The sequence below is a fragment of the Rhinopithecus roxellana genome, chromosome 9, assembly GCF_007565055.1.
Source record: "Rhinopithecus roxellana isolate Shanxi Qingling chromosome 9, ASM756505v1, whole genome shotgun sequence".
Lineage (NCBI taxonomy): Eukaryota > Metazoa > Chordata > Mammalia > Primates > Cercopithecidae > Rhinopithecus > Rhinopithecus roxellana.
The window spans coordinates 2291512-2308091 of record NC_044557.1 but is presented as its reverse complement, the minus strand read 5'-3'; the positions used below and the strand labels follow the sequence as shown (position 1 = coordinate 2308091).

Here is a 16580-nt window from a genome sequence, read left to right as displayed (position 1 = left end):
AAGCGGACAAATGAAAGGATCCTACCTAAAACTGATGTAGAATCTTTATCTTTTTAGCATTAGGCTTCAGCTAAAAGTGAGTTAATCTGCCATAAGTGTTCAGAATGTTGTTCTGAGTTGAGAATATTGTTCTAAACATGTTCACATACTTGTTCAGAGGTACTAGTTTGTTAAAAACAAACAAACAAACAAACAACTATTGACTCCCTGGGGTAAATAATATAGAACTCAGCAATCTATAGGATATATTGGCGATTCCAATGGAGACAGTGGTGGAAGAGACAGAGTTTTGCCTATCCGTACTATGATTTTTAAAAACACTTTAAATCTTTAATATATTAAGTAGCAAGGAAAATATTTTATTTATGATAACTAAATAATATTTACAACAACTTTATGGGTACATATATCTACATTTGTATATCAAAGTATTTTTAAAAATGAAAATCATTTGTATCATTAAAATAATGTACAGAAACGTAATCAAAGACCAAATACATCTTGGGCCATAATTTTACCACTTCTAAATTCTTATTTTCAAAAAAAACATTAAGGGTAATTAAACTCACTAGTCCTTTCCAAAATGTTCTAATCAACTTGTCACATAGTAAAACTAAGTTGCCACCATACTAACTTAGGCTTAGGGATTTGTAAGGGTAACAAATATTCTAGAAACTTAAAACATAACCTTTTTGTTGAAATTTTATTTTTGCTTAGAATGCAAAAGAAGAAAATAAGGAGTTTCATTTTTTTTTTGCCTGCTAAAAGTATTTGGGTAAACTTAGGTTGAAGATGGATCTTCTTTTAAAGATTTTAAATACATTTCTGAAAAGGCACTGATATGAGTTCCAGTTCTGAATGCCACAGTTATTTTCCCAGATTGTAGTGTTTTTGCTGTTGTTGGTTTTGTTTTGTTTTTTTCTTGAGGCAGGGTTTCATTCTGCCACTCTGCAGTCCAGGCTAAAGTGCAGTGGTGAGATCATAGCTCACTGCAGCCTTAGCCTCCTGGGTAGCTGGGACTACCGGTGAGCACCACCATGCCCGACTAATTCTTTAAAAAAAAATTGTACAGATGAGGTCTCAGTATGTTATTCAGGCTGGTCTTGAACTTCTGGCCTCAAAGAATCCTCCTGCCTTGGTCTCCCATAGCACTACATTACTGGTATGAGCCATTATGCCTGGCCTCCCTAGATTGTTTTTAAGCAGATATGTAAAGCAGGAGATCGGTGGATATGAATATACTCTGAAATTTGAAAGATGAAAGAAGTGACCAAGCTGATTCAGAATTAAAGTCTGTACGAAGACCAAGCCATGCAGAGTAAAAGAGGTAAAAGTGGTAAAAGAGGAAACAGTCAGGAGAAAGAGGCACATCATGATCCTTTCCCACTGTTAGGGACTGAATCTAAAGGCATGCTAATGTTAAGCTTCAAAATGGTGTGCTTCTGCTGTAAAATTGCAGCTAAGTCTTTTCAAGGTAGCAATACCATTCAGGTTGCTCAAATGTTTTGATTGGATTAAAATAAAAACTTTTGGAAACAAATCTGTTTACAAAGTCCATGCAATCCTTCAGATGTGTGTGTTTTTTTCTCTCCTTAGCTTTCCTTTTCTTTGAAAAGCAGTGCCTTGCAGCTCCTTTTTCTGAGACAGAAAAAAAAAAAAAAAAAAAATCAATGATCAACAACAGTCCAGTACTCAAGAACAACCTAGAAATAACAAATCAGTCTGTGTGTGCGACAGAAAAGGAGAGTGTATGTGGTAAGGAAAGCAGCTACCGTTTCAGACTTCCACAGGGCAATGATAAGAAACAGTGGGCAGCGGGGCAGAGGCCCTCCTCAGTTCCCAGATGGTGCGGGGACCAGGCTGAGACGCTCCTCAGGTCTCAATCTCTTGACCTCATGATCCACCTGCCTCGGCCTCCCAAAGTGCTGGGATTATAGGTGTGAGCCACCGTGCCCGCCCTGCCATGTCTTCTTTCTCCTCCCAAGCGGCTGTTTTCCTCTCCTGGATTTTGATGTTCTACTTAATACCCCCATGTTCTTAACCATGTTGCCCTGTGGGAGGCGTCTTTCCCTTTGGGAAGCCGGACGCAGCTCCAACAGTGCCTCAGGAGATAGGCAGGGAAGCTTAGCAGGTGGGGACAGCTTGTCTCTATCCCACCTCAATTGCAGGGGAGGGGTGGGTGGCAGCAGCAGCGGTGGCCCTGACAGTTTTCTTTTGAGGGACCTGTGGCTGACAGCTCTGGGTGGAGAAGAGCTACTTGATGCAAGAGCTGCAGGATCCTTGTGCTGTAACTCCTTCCCCACCATCAGCTAGCCTGGAGAGCTAGGCAGGTGGTCTTTACCCAGCACCTTCAAGGCTGCCTTCTCTGGACACAGGAAGCAGCGCGGAACTGGGGCAGGGAGCACTGTTGGAACTGGGTCAGGCTTCCCAAAGGGAAGGATGCCTCCAGCAGGGCTGTGTGAGCTGGCGACTCCACGCCCTTGGAGTAGAAACTCACTGCATGCACCTGGACCTTGTCAGTCTGGTTCTTTTCTGTCAAGCCCTTGAGATGGACATTTCCCTACAAGGGCCTGGGACTGCACCAGGAGGAAGTGAGGTTTCCTTGAGTCTCCAGGGGCCTAGAGGTGGAGGCTGCATCCCCATTGCTACAGGGGCGCCTTTTATTGTCCTCCTGCCCCTGGGTCTCTACCTGATCCACCTCCAGTGGTTCTTGGGGCTCTTGTTCTGCCCTCACCTCCGTCTTTGGAAGCCTGGCTGGGATCGGGGTCAGATTCCAAGACCTGATCACCTGCTCATCTAGCGAAGGCAGTCGGAGGTTAAGCTTGCGTCTGAGACTAGGGAGCCTCACGGGGCTGAGGTGTCTGAACATCATGAAGTTGCGAGCAGACAGCATGGGTTTCTTCCTTGAGGGGAGCTTCCAGACCATAGAAGGCAGGACCTCCAGTGCCCGTGATCCGAAGGAGAAGACGCAGCTTTGTAGGGGCGCCGTCGCACCTGGCTGGAAAAGAAGGCCCAGGACCTCTCAGAGGGTAGAAGAGGAATTGGGAAGAGTACAGGGTTCACGGGACAGGCACAGGCGCAGGAGCGGAGCGGGGAGCCCGGCCAGCTGGGAAGGCCTCACCGACAAGATGAGCAGATTGCCAATGGCATTGCCAGGACCTGTGGAGGAACCAGGTACAAAATATGCTTAGACAAGCACGTTGCCTATGGCGTGGCCGAGACCTGCGGTGGAACCTTGGGAGGTCTAGGCGGGTGGATCACGAGGTCAAGAGATCAAGACCATCCTGGCTAATATGGTGAAACCCCGTCTCTACTAAAAATACAAATAAAAAAAAAAATTAGCCGGGCGTGGTGGCAGGCGCCTGTAGTCCCAGCTACTCAGGAGGCTGAGGAAGGAGAATGGCAGGAACCCAGGAGGCGGAGCTTGCAGTGAGCAGAAAGCATGCCACTGCACTCCAGCCTGGGCGACAGAGCGAGATTCCGTGTCAAAAAAAAAAAAAAAAGTGAGAAGCGCAAGTTGCCTATGGCGTGGCCGGGACTTGTGGCAGAACCAGGAACAAAATATGCTCAGACAAGCAAGTTGCCTATGGCGTGGCCGGGACCTGCAGTGGAACCAGGAACAAAATATGCTTAGTGAATTGCCCATTTTGAGCGAGTTGTACACGGACGAAACTGAGGGTCAGAAGCGGAGAGGATACTCCTTAGTCACCCACTTCTCTGTGGCCTGCACGCTCTGGGCACCTGGGACATCACAATGGGGCTGGTAGTAGAGCCAGGGTGTGGAGGACTGTGCAGGAGCCCAGTGAGGGCGCCTAGGAGAGGAGTCAAAGGACAAAGGGCTAGGCCGCTCCACTGGGCCAGCTGGACTCTAGCCTCAGGGATGTCCTGCTCCTGGGGTTAGGTGTGTGGCCCTGGATGGGCCCCACTGTGGGGCTGCGCGGGGTGCAGGGCTGATCCACCAGAGCCCTTCCCGCCTGGCGCCTGGCCTAGGCGCTGGCTAGCACGCAGTGGACCTGTCTTGGCCGGCCCTTTCCCCTGGGTTACAGGGTCAGAACCTGCTGGAAGCACAGCACAGGACCAGTCAGATCCCACCAGGCTCCCCTGGCGCCTCTTCAGTGCCTCTGTGCCGCCTGGAGCCAGGTCTGCCTTCTCCATAGCCGCTCTGGCCTGGAGAGCCGCCAGCCTGGCTGTGCAGTTTTCCAAGTGGAGGATGTGGTGCCCTGACCTGACTGGATGCTGCCCTTTACCACATTCCTTCCTGGCAGGCAGGATCTCCACTTCTTTTTACAAATTTGCCTGAAACCATTCCTCAGGTCATTCAGGTGGTCATGGCCCAGCCACTCTGCGATTCCACAGCTGGCACTCTGTCATGTGTGCCTCCTGATCATGGATACAGGATGTATTCTTATTTTTTCCTGCAGTCCTGGGGTACTTAGCACTGTGGCATATCTGTAATAAGCACATGCACACCTAGAAGGAGGTCTTCAACATGTAAGTTGACCGTGGTCCACTCTGGGCTCCAGTCCTCTACAAAAATGTAGGGCAGGGATTACCAGTTGTCAGCACAGCACCATCCCACATTGCTCTTCCAATGGAGCCTTTCAGCCCAGATACTCTTCTTTGTCTGGTGGGAAGGATCCAAGTATGTAAAGATTATGTTCTAGATCAGCTTTGGTCTATCCTAAAAGAAATTCACCAGTGGATTTTTCCATAAAGATAAAATTCAGTTTCTCTGGTCTTCCTAGAATGTGTCTAGAAAGGAAGTACATTATTTATTTACAAGTTAATAGTGGGTTAATATTTTGGACTAAAATATGACCAACATAATTTGGTTATTGTGAGCATGCCAGCTTGGTCCACTCTTCACCACACATTGTGATACCTTAAATATAACTCTAGATTTTCTTATCCCCAAGAGAAGGACATACTCTTGGGTGTCTGGACTAGTGAAACATGTATGAAAAAACATTTGGCCACTTTACATCTTTTTATTGGAGAATTGGAACCATCTATATTCAAAGATATTATTAAAAGGCAAGAAGTTAAAAAAAGAAAAAAAAGAAACAGTGTAGAAAACATGATTGGGAAAAGGTGAGGGAAAGCACCAATTCCACCTAAAATTATGAAAACCCTAGAGTTTGTATTTAGCTGGCTTCCTCCCACCTTCTTTGTGTGGCCAGCTCTGCTGTCTTCCTCACCTTGCTGACACTGAGCAGATCTATGTGTCTCTTTGCTGCTGCACAGGGACGCAGGATCAGTCAGTAACAAGATCAGAGGCAGCAACAGTGGATGCCTGACTTGGGGTTCATTGAGTACAAGTGGCTAAAAGCTAGGGCTTTACAGCAAGCAGCAAAACAACTCAAACTTCTTGCAGGTAACAAAAGACGATGGATCTGGAAGTCAAATAGTTGTGATTTCTAATCTAGACTTCCTAGCATGGCCTTAGAGAAGTGTCTAACTCTTTGTATCCATTTTTCTCATCTAGGAGAGCACAGGAAATGAAGACTTAGCACAAACATATTATTGTGACAATTACATCAGGTAAGCCATTGAAATGACCTAACACGACGGCTTAAACATAGTAGGCACTTATACACCTGATCTAAGTGGTATTAGGAAAACAGGGGGTGCTCTTTGCTATACTAATTATTCATATGAGGATTTGGAGCCTGCTAAAGGCAATGGTAGCATGTGGATTTGTGTGTAACTCTGAGTGATTGACAACATCTACCTGGAGAACTGGGATGAGAACGATTTTGAGAAAGGCTCAGCAAGAAATAATGTGGTGTTTTGAGTGAGAAAAGAGAGAATGGGGCCAAATATGCCAAATACGCTATTTCACAGTAAGCACCAATAGACAAATACAAATAAATAAAAATAATACACATATCTGATCTTCAAGGACCACATGACCTAGCAGGCAATAAACACCAATAAACTGTCTGGGTGCAGTGGACAGGAGCTCAAGACTAGCCAGGGCAACATAGTGAGACTCCATCTCTACAAAACAGTGTGTGTGTGTGTGTGTGTGTGTGTGTGTTAGCCAGGCATGGTGGTGCACACCTGTAGTCCCAGCTACTTGGGAGGCAGAGGTGGGAGATCACTTGAGCCTGGGGGGGTGTCCAGGCTGCAGTCAGCTATGATCATACCACTACACTCCAGCCTGGGTGACAAAGCAAGACGTTATTTCCAAGCAAACGAACAAACAGCCAACTAAGTATTATAAAAGCTATCATACTTTCTAGTACCTGAATAATCTGGGCAGATACTGTTGGCATGCTAATCACACAAGGGAGTGTCACTGAAAACTTCCTAAAGGTTCAATGACAAATAGCCATGTGGAAGGCAGAAGGAAAGTAGCAGGTATTCCTCTAAGACGAACAACACCGTCAAAGGCAGAGTCAGGTAAAACTTCACTCTGGAGGTCAAGAGCATGTAAATTTAGATAAGAATATTTTTTACAGGGAATTGGCTGGAGAGAAAATGGTTAAGATAGGGAGGTCTGTGTTCCACATTCAGCTCTACTAAGGTACTTCATTGACTTGACTTGGGCTACGCGGGAAGGATCAATCCAGTTCATAGCTCCCAGAAATCCCCATTCACATGTGTTGAAAACAATTTGCTTAACAAGTTGAAACTTACAAACTGATGAGATGCCATTCATTTTTATACGCAGCTTCATTCTACTGACATGATCTGTGCCACTTCAGTAATGAAGTAGAACCTAAAGATAGATTAAAATTGTGTGTACCTATAGTTTATTTTTCTGATTGATTACCATTGTTTCATGATAAATATAGGCAAAACCAATAATGGAAAGCATGGATTTCTAGTGGACAGCTTTTGTTCATTTGGTTTCCTAGGACTGCTATGTCCTTTCTTCATTACTAATTATTTTCTCATGCCCCTGGGAAGCCTGTAAAAATTTCCCCTGAAAGAATTAACCATCGTGCCTCTGTGTATCCAAAGCACATTGCTTATATCTTTGTCATGGTCTTTGTTCTATTAAGCCAGAATCTTGTTAGTGTTTTCATTTGTAAGCTGATGGAAGGTGTCAGCTCTGTTCTGTAAACTTCTGAAAGACAAGGACCAGAGCTTATTTGTCATTGTACCTCTCACAATACTCAGTCCTGTGCTTTGCAAACAGCAGATGCCCAATAAGTGTGTGCCTGCATGAACTGACTGATGAATATTATTTGATGTTTGAATTTTAGTCATCATTATAATGGCATTTGTCATCTATCAAGTTTACACTATAGTTCATAAAGCTGTGTTTCTAAATACTTGCCATGTTATCAAGTTATTTTTATTCCAAAAATAGATTAATGGATGAAGGCTGCAATAAGCTTAAATCAAATATTTGTGGCTTATGAAAATAAAGCGCAAAGCAACTACAACTATGACTTTGGTTATAACTGTAGGATAGTAATACATTAAACCAACCGAACCCTCAGTAGACACATTAAGGTTTTCAGTTTTTAGGGTAAAATTCCACTGGTTTTATAACAAACAAGTATCTTCTGAATTGACATCAAAGAATTACAATGTCTTATTTTAACCACACAGTAGTGTGTAGTTAAATGTGGGGCATGTTCTAGGTCTAGCGGAGATTAGAGGACTAACTGAGGAAATGATGACTAATGAAAATTAGTGATAATTATTTGTTAAGCCCAGAAAGAACTGCAGGAGGAGTGAACTATGATAATTATGGGCAGAAGAAAGGAGAGGTGACTTTTCAAAAAGAGAAGCAACTATAACTTTTTCTGTTTCTTTAATAAAGGGCTATGAGGAAGGCATGGAAGTCAAGGATAACTCAGGGAACAGAATATGGCAGCACAGATAGTGTCACTTGGGGTTTTGGGAAGGGATGTAGATATTGGCTGTCACTCAGATCATGTGGGATAATGACCCCAGAACAGGTTTCCACCTTCATTAATACGCAGGAGGTACCATTCAAATATTTGATTTCAATCAGTGACACATTTTGGCATTCTGTGAAATGCAATGTGATTTTAATTACATGTTATTTCATCATGTTACAAGTGTACATTGAAATAACAATACATTTAGATTATCTGCGATAGAGTTTAGATATTTTCAGGAATGTTGCTGAGTGGGTTGCTTAGGCAAAGGAGAAAAGCAAGCAATGTGACATTCATGGAAAATAATTCTCATGGAACTGATTTTCACAGGCATTGACTCGAATGTTGTGCCAGCTCCATAAGACGCCATGGATACATAGAGGAAACCATCTCAGTTTTAAAGAGGACTGACTTTGTTTCGATGCTCCTTAATTTCCAAACTTGTTTTAACTCTTCTACCAGAGACTGACTCTTTTAGATCTCAGTCCAATAGTCCCAGTGATTGCTGTGCTCACACCTTTACATCATCAGCAATTCCATATCACTGTGGACATACCTTCCATTAACTATTGAAGTATTTCCTAAGTAGAGTAGTAAGATAAAGCCCAGGGTCATGAATTGCTGACACTCTAAAGCCATTGCAGTTTATCCTGGATACCTTTTGTTCTAGTTCATTCTTTCTTGGCTTTTAGGTATCATTTTTTTCTACCATCAAATTTTACACTCAGGGTAGAATCTAGAATTAGTTAACTAGACTTTGATATGAGTTAGACACCATGTTCATAGATATCATTGACTTTTAGATATGAAAATGATTGTAAATATATCCTAGTCCAATCTCCATATGTTGTATATAAGAAAACTTGTCTCAGAGATAAGCTTTAGATTCCACAGCATGTTAGTGGCAGATCAGGGAGCCTGGAGCTTAGGTTAGAGAGTACAATAATTGCTTTTGATTGCCAACAATGCAAGGCCCAATATAAATTGCCTTAAGAAAAAGGCAGGTTTGGAAGATAAGAAATATGCTGGCTCATGTAATTGGCCATTCCAGGGGATGATCTAAACATGGCATGCTTTTCCTTCTGCCAGTTTTCAAATGTTTTCCTCTGGAGTCACTTTCATTACCACTCTGCTGCTCTTTGGTGCTTCTATGATGGCTACCAGCAGCTCTAGGTTGGATACCTCATTTACATTCTGGAGGAAAAGAGAGCCTTTTTATCTCAGCATTCTCAGCAAAATTCCAAGGTTCACACTAACTTGTCCAGCTGAGATCCCATGCCTTCTGCTGAACCAACTGTGTGGACACTGAAAAGAAGATTTCTGACATTCTGAAGTTTCGGTTCCCCAGAACGGTGTATCAAAACTAAACAAGTAAAGAAACTGCTTGCAAAATGATAGTCCTGGGTATCCTGTGAAGCTGGCCTCCACTGGTTACAGAGGAGTGTTGGGCAGGTGGCTGGATGCTCATTGCAACTAGGATGAGCAGGAATTGACACTCAAATCATACCTTTTGTTCAGCCCTGTCACCCACTCTGTCAGTAACCATGACTGCCAAGGACTTGAAGCCTGCATGCTTCTCTGGGTTGCATGGTGCACTCAATATTTTTTTCTCCCACTGCCCCCTCTCTATGACGTTTTATGTGTTATGAGTCGTGGAACTGTGTTATATATCTCAGGTTGGCCCACAGGTAATATTTCTACAGTGGTATCCCATTCTCTTTCCAAATACCTGCTGCTGTCCAGTCTGTAGACAAAGGCCAGGGAGTAACATCAAAAGTAGTAGAGTTCTTCCTTTGAATTGCCTCTGAGTCTCTGGCTTTTCCTGGATTTTTCACAACTGCTTGGACCCTGCCTTCATGTTTCCTTAGGATTTTGCTCACAGAGTTACTGTGCACTTGGACCTCACAAATTAGAGCTCGTGGGGTTTGATACCACATCCAATAGGATAGATAGTCAAAGTCCTTACTCCTTCTGTCCCTTCCAAAAGCCACTTGACTTCTGCTCACCTCCATCTCAAATTTTCTTAGTTTTCCCTACTACTTCACCATCTATAGCTCCAAACCTCCTCCGGGGAGTCCATATGAGGATGTTGATGTCCAGGAAGGTCAAGTGACTTTTCTAAGGCCACAGTGTTAGTAAATAGCAGAGTATGACTAAGTCTCTTAATGATAATTGTCAATTTAATAGAAAAAAGAGGAAACAATTATCAAATTACTGAAATCACTTTCATTCCAGCACATGCTGAATACTTTGGCTATAGCAATGCTCAAAATAACTTCCAAATTTACATTAGGGCAAGAGGTGTGAGAAGGTAGACATTAGTCACAATGAGACAAAACGAGAGAATTGATCTTCTATTACCTTAAGCATTCACCTTTCTAGGAAACTATCAGGAAGTCAGAAAATTGCATAAACATAATAAGAGTATGACTCAAAGTATTTTTCCTTAAACTTAATAGTAAAAATATATAATCTCTAAATTATTACCTGTTTTCTTGCTTCAAGGTCAAAGTGAATAGCACATCTTTGGAATGCTCTCCATTAGGAGTGATTGACAAGAATTTCTTGTAAATTAACTACTCCCAATGTAAACATATTCTTGAATAAAGGAATGAATGTATGTCTGTTAAAAGCATGTTACAGTTTAATAAATCAAGGAAACCATTGCCTATTAACTAGATGACACACTTGAAAACATATATATTTTTTTCTGACTCTGAATTCAGTATTTGGAAGTTCAAACTCTTCTAGTTTTGATTCCAAGGCAGATAGTCTCATGTAGACCTGTAAAATATCTTATTGAAGAAATCAGAAAGTGACCTCTTCAAACTGAATTAATTTTATTGAAGTTCAATAGCAGAAAAAATGGTTTAGATTAAAAAATAGCTCTGGTTAATTATGACATTCCATTCTACTCTGATTCTATCAAATTTTCAGATAAGGACTGATCTTTGGGAGCTTATCAGAGCTGCTTGAATATTTTTTCTCTTCACTTGGGCTTTAAATCTTTCTTAGCAAATTGCACAATGCTGCTGATTAGCTGATATCTAGTGATTCTTAAAGTTTTGACTTGAAAGATGGTAATTGCTAACATAGTACTGTCATGAGTTTAACAGAAGAAAAATAAAGTCAAAACGCTTTACTTTGACTTTTTCTAGAATACTATTATTTTTTCTCTTTGGCAGTGCTTTTGAAATCCTTTGCTTCAAGCTGATCTTAGTAATTAAAAGAATGATTTTTAAAACTCTCCAAAAGGATTCTGCATATTAAAATGCATTAAAATGCAATGTTCACAACACAGGATATTTTACTGTAACTACCTATGGAGGGTAAAATGGGAAGGAAATTAGGTGCTTCCTCTATATTCATTGCTCATGCGTGTTAATTAAAATTTAGTTATATAAATGAGAACTTGACACATTAACAAGTAGTTACACGATTGTTAACTCAATTTCTTTTTAAAGACTTGAGAAAATAAGGGAAAAATGAAAGTTAAAAAGAAGACCCTATTTGTTGAACTGCAGCCATTTCATTCTCATGAAAATGGTATGTTCATGGCCAATGCAGTTAATTTACTGGTGAACAAAACTAGTCCAAACTAGTTCATTGAAATAATATAGTGCAAACCCATTGACCTCAGAAATAACCTCAGAAACTTGTATCTAAGCTTAAAAGGGGTCATTGTCCAGGAGCAGTGGCTCATGCCTGTAAGCCCAGCACTTTGGGAGGCCGAGGCAGGTGGATCGCTTGAGGTCAGGAGTTCGAGACTAGCCTGGTCAACATAGTGAAACCCTATCTCTACTAAAAATACAAAGAAATTTGCTGGGCATGGTGGTGGGCACCTATAATTCCAGCTACTTGGGAGGCTGAGGCAGGAGAATCGCCTGAACTCAGGAGGCGGAGATTGCAGTGAGCCAAGATTGTACCATTCCACTCCAGCCTGGGCAACAAGAGTGAAACTCCGTCTCAAAAAAAAAAAAAAAAAAAAAAAGCTGGGGGCATTGTACACAAACAGGTAGGGGGATCATTCACATAAGTTACTGGACATTATGGAAACATAGCAACTAGATAAAGCATGTAATTTCCCCTAGACTGAAGTGTTATCGTGGAGACACAACCAAAGTGAGCCATGTAGTAGAAGCCTGGTGGGGAACATCCATGCCAAAGTGTTAGTGACACCTAGCTGTAGCCAGCCCTGGAGATGGACTGACAGGTAAGAAGTCCTCACCTGGATTTCTTATAATCATAAATACTCTGGATAACAATCATTGTGAGTGAAAGGAAGATTTAGGAAGAGTTGTTACAGGCATTCCAAGAGGTCTGACTTTTAAAAAATGCTACAAAATACATGGTGAATTGCCCAGTAACATAAGCCCAAATCATAGATAGATTGATCCACCAAATCCCATCAAATCAGCAAATATTTACTTAAACGCTGTGTAGAAGGAGTAATAGAAAGAATAGGGGTAAAAGAAGAATCATACATACAATTTATCCTCTAGATGATATTAGTCAACTTAGAAAGAATAAAATTTTCCCTCTTGAAAACTTTGGTTTGAGCCAGCACAACTGTTCTCAATCTACATGAAATGCTGCTCTTGACAATAGAGTGACATTCAAATGCAGATTTAAAAATGTGCCATGCTTAAAAAAATAATTAACCACTTGTCTCAAGGCATGTGACAAAAATCCATCCTCTATAAATGTCATTGATAAGACATTTTCATAGAAAATTTTTCCACATAAGAATGTGTGTGTTTGTGTGTGTGTGTGTGTGTGTGTGTGTGTGTGTGTGCGCGCGTAGGGAGCTTCTGAAGATATGAACAAATTATTGAGTTAGATCATTGTGACATCTGATGAAGGCATCAAATAAACACAAAAATAAACATTCGCTGTATTTGCCTCTTATATTTGATAAATGCCTACACATTTCACTTAAAGCGTACAAAAAACTGGATCAGGGGACATACGCATTTTGGCAGAGCAGAGGAGGTAAGGAAAGATCTGTACCATAGTTGGCAGTGTTGTATAAAAGTTGAGCAGATGGCATAAAAGGCCAGATTCTGGCGAGGGCTTGGTGCTGCATTGGGAGAGGCACACCAACGTTAAAATGCTCAAAGTTTAAAATTTTGTAAACTTCACAATTTAGTTCAGAGGCTTTCATGAGTAGTGAGTTAGAATTTTTGCTGACTATTCCAATAATTAGATCTTCTCAAAATGACTCTTCTTCCCTTTACCATGGTAAGCCCTTTTAGAATGGCTCATGAACTAGATTAGAGTCATTGAAGTAAATTTCAAGATCTGGAAATACCAGAAATAAAATTAGAAAACAAGAAAAATATTTACCTTTGAATCTTCATAGACCAAGAACCTAATAGACATTTACCAAATAATAGCCAATAAATTGTTTAGGAAATACTGAAGGAATAACAAGTGTCTACTATTTTAGGAAACCTTGAATGGAAACATAAATGGAGGAAAGATTTACAGGCAATTTTATTTTTCTTCTTTGTGGTTTTTTATCCTTTATCACAGTATACAATGATCATTCTTATTATAACTTACAAAATTTTACATTTTTATAATTGTTTGAAATATGTTGTTCTGTCAGATTGAAAGTTTCATTAACAGATGGTTCTGACTATTGTGTTTATTACAATATCCACAGTCCCTAGGATAAGATCTAGCAAATGCGTGGCAAATATTTCTTATTCGAATTAATTGATAAATGATGACTGAATGAAGAGTAAATGAATAAAAAATAAACCATAACCTCTGTTTCCATTCCCACATGTAGGGAGGTTGACAGCCACCAATCTGTCCGAACAGGTAAAAAGTTAAACAAATTGAAAAATCAACCACTCTTCTTAGATTAATAAGGATGGACCCAGGTCAAACCTGTGTGTCTTACCTCCAGGACTTTGACCAGGTTCTCACAGTAAATATGGAAGAAAAATCTCCCCTAGCTTCTAGCAGAGGAAGAGAAAAGGAGATCACTTAGAAATATGCCAGAACACTTTGTTCTTCTTAACAAGGTCTATTCTCAGCAGAAACTAGTTAACCAGAGCCTAACTTATGGGGATTTTATTAGAGCTGATCTAACCTGAGGTGGGGAAATATCCAACTCCAGTCCACTCTAGCCTTCCATGTGCGAAAAAAAAAAATTGCCAAATCCCAGCCCACTGTAGCCATGCTGTTCTACCTAAGAGACAGGGGAGAAAAAGCACTGAGAAACAGTTATGAAACTCACAGTTCAGAGGCATAGGCTCATTAAAAGACTGAGACTTAATCATAGCACTATAGAATGCTCTGACCACCTCATTACTAACGGACGATTTATAGCAATATCTCCTAATTAGTACATCCTGTTCAGTTAACAAGAAAAATTTACAACACATACTAAAAGGAAAACACACAGTTTGAAGAGACAGAGCATACATTCGGATGAGGCATGTCAGGGGTGTCGGAAATATCATACAAGAAATTTAAAACATCTATGATTAGTATGCTAAGGCCTCTCAAGTGGAAAGTAGACAGCATGCAAGAACAAATGGGCAATGTGTGCAGAGACATGGAAATCCTAAGAAAGAACCAAACGGAAGTGCTAGAGACCAAAAACACCATAAAAGAAATGAAGAATGCCTTCACAGGGCTTATTAGGAGAGTGGACTTGGCTGAAGAAAAAGCCTCTGAACTTGAGGATATATCAATAGAAACCTCCAACATTGGAAAACAAAGGGAAGAAAGAGTACAGAAAAGAACAGAATATTCAAGAACTGTGGGAAAACTACCAAAGTTAGAGAGATGTGTAGTGGGAATATTAGAAGAAGAAACGAAGGCAGAGAAGCAATATTTAAAATATAAAGACTGAGAGTTCTCTCAAATTATTGTCAGACTCCAAATCAGAGATCCAGAAAGCGCAGAGAACTCAAGCAGAATAAGTGCTAAAAGCATTACAACTAGGTGCATATCATATTCAAACTACAGAAAATCAAAGGAAAAAAATTCTGAAAGAAACCAGAGGGGAAAACACAGCTTACTTATAGAGGAGGAAAGATGAGAATTAAATATGACTTCTTGGAAACCATGCAAAGAAGAAGAGAGTGGAGTGAAATATTTAAAGTGTTGAGAGATTTTTAAAAAGCACACCAATCTCACCAATCTGGAAGTCTGTATTCTACAAAGTTATTTTTGATAACTGAAGAAAAAATAAAGGTTTTCTCAGACAAATAGAAACTTGAGGGAATTTGTTGCCAATAGACCTGTCTTGTTAGAAATGTTTAAAAACATTCTTTATAGAGAAAAAAGCAATACAGGTCAGAAACTTGCAACTACATTCAGAAAGGAAGGGCATAGAAAAGAAGTAAATGAAGGTAAAATAAAAGCTTACTTTCTTATTCTTCCCCCGCTCCCCCAAGACCTGTCTCTCTCTGTTGCCCAGGATGGAGTGGAATAATGCCATCACAGCCCGCTGCAGCCTACATCTCCTAGACTCAAGTGATCCTCCCACCTCAGCCTCCCTAGTAGCTGGGCCTACGTGCATGCACCATCATGCCCAGCTAATCTTTTTGTAGAGATGAGGTTTCACCATATTGCCTAGGCTGGCCTCAAACTCTTGGGCTCAAGCAATCTCCCTGCTTCGGCCTCCCAAATTGCTGGATTTACAGTAGTGAGTCACCATGCCTAGTCTATTTTTTAACTCTTGTTTGATCTAACAGATACAAGTTCAGTTTGCGATAATAATGGCAGCAATATGTTTAATTAGTTATTAAACTTTTATTTAATAACTCAAATTGCTGGATTTCCAGTAGTGAGTCACCACGCTTAGCCTATTTTTTAACTCTTATTTGATCTAACAGATACAAGTTTGTTTGTAACAATAATGGCAGCAATATATTTAATTAGTTATGCTTATATATACATTTTATGTATATATATGCTCATGTGTAAGTGAAATGAATGGCAGCAATGATACAAAAGATGGGAGAGAAGAATTCAAATTATTTTGTTATTATAAGCTACTTACAGTACCTATGAGCAGTATCATGTTATTTGAAAGTTACCTTGAATGGCAGGTGGAGGGGCCCATCCTGAGTGCATGTTGCATCATTGCTGTCTTTTAAAAAAAGTAAGTAAGTAATCCTGAATTAGTCATAAATATTTATTGCAAACTCTAGTTTTAAAAAAGTATAACTGATATGCTAAGAAAGGAGGAAACAATGCAGTCTTACAAAATGCTCAATTAAAACAACAGTAGGCAGAAAAAGAGTGGAAGCCAAAAACAGAAACAAAGAAGAAGGGTAACAAATGGAAAACAATAGCAAATGTGGTAGATATTAATCTAACATATCAATAATTACTTTGAGCATCAATAATTAAATGCATCAATTAAAAGATAGATATTGGTGGCATGGATCAAAACACAAGGCCTGACATATGTTATCTACAAGAAATCCACTTTAAATATAAAGATATGTATAGCTTACAAGTAAAGGAATGGAGAAAGTTATACCATGCTAACACTGATAAAAGAAATGTGAGAGTATCTATATTAATTTTAGATAAAGGAGACTTCAAAGCAAGAAATTTATCAGGAATAAACAGGGGCATTAAATACTGATAAAGGGGTCAATTGTCCAAGAAAACATAACAATTCTTAACATGTATGTCCTTAACAGCAGAGCATCAAAATACTGGAGATAAAACTGATATAACTGC

General features: G+C 40.3%; 1 pseudogene; it reads right to left on the bottom strand.

Annotated features, from left to right (window-relative positions):
• Positions 1-1931: 1931 nt before the first annotated feature.
• On the bottom strand, positions 1932-3646 carry LOC104668017 (annotated as a pseudogene).
• Between the last annotated feature and the right edge of the window lie 12934 nt (positions 3647-16580).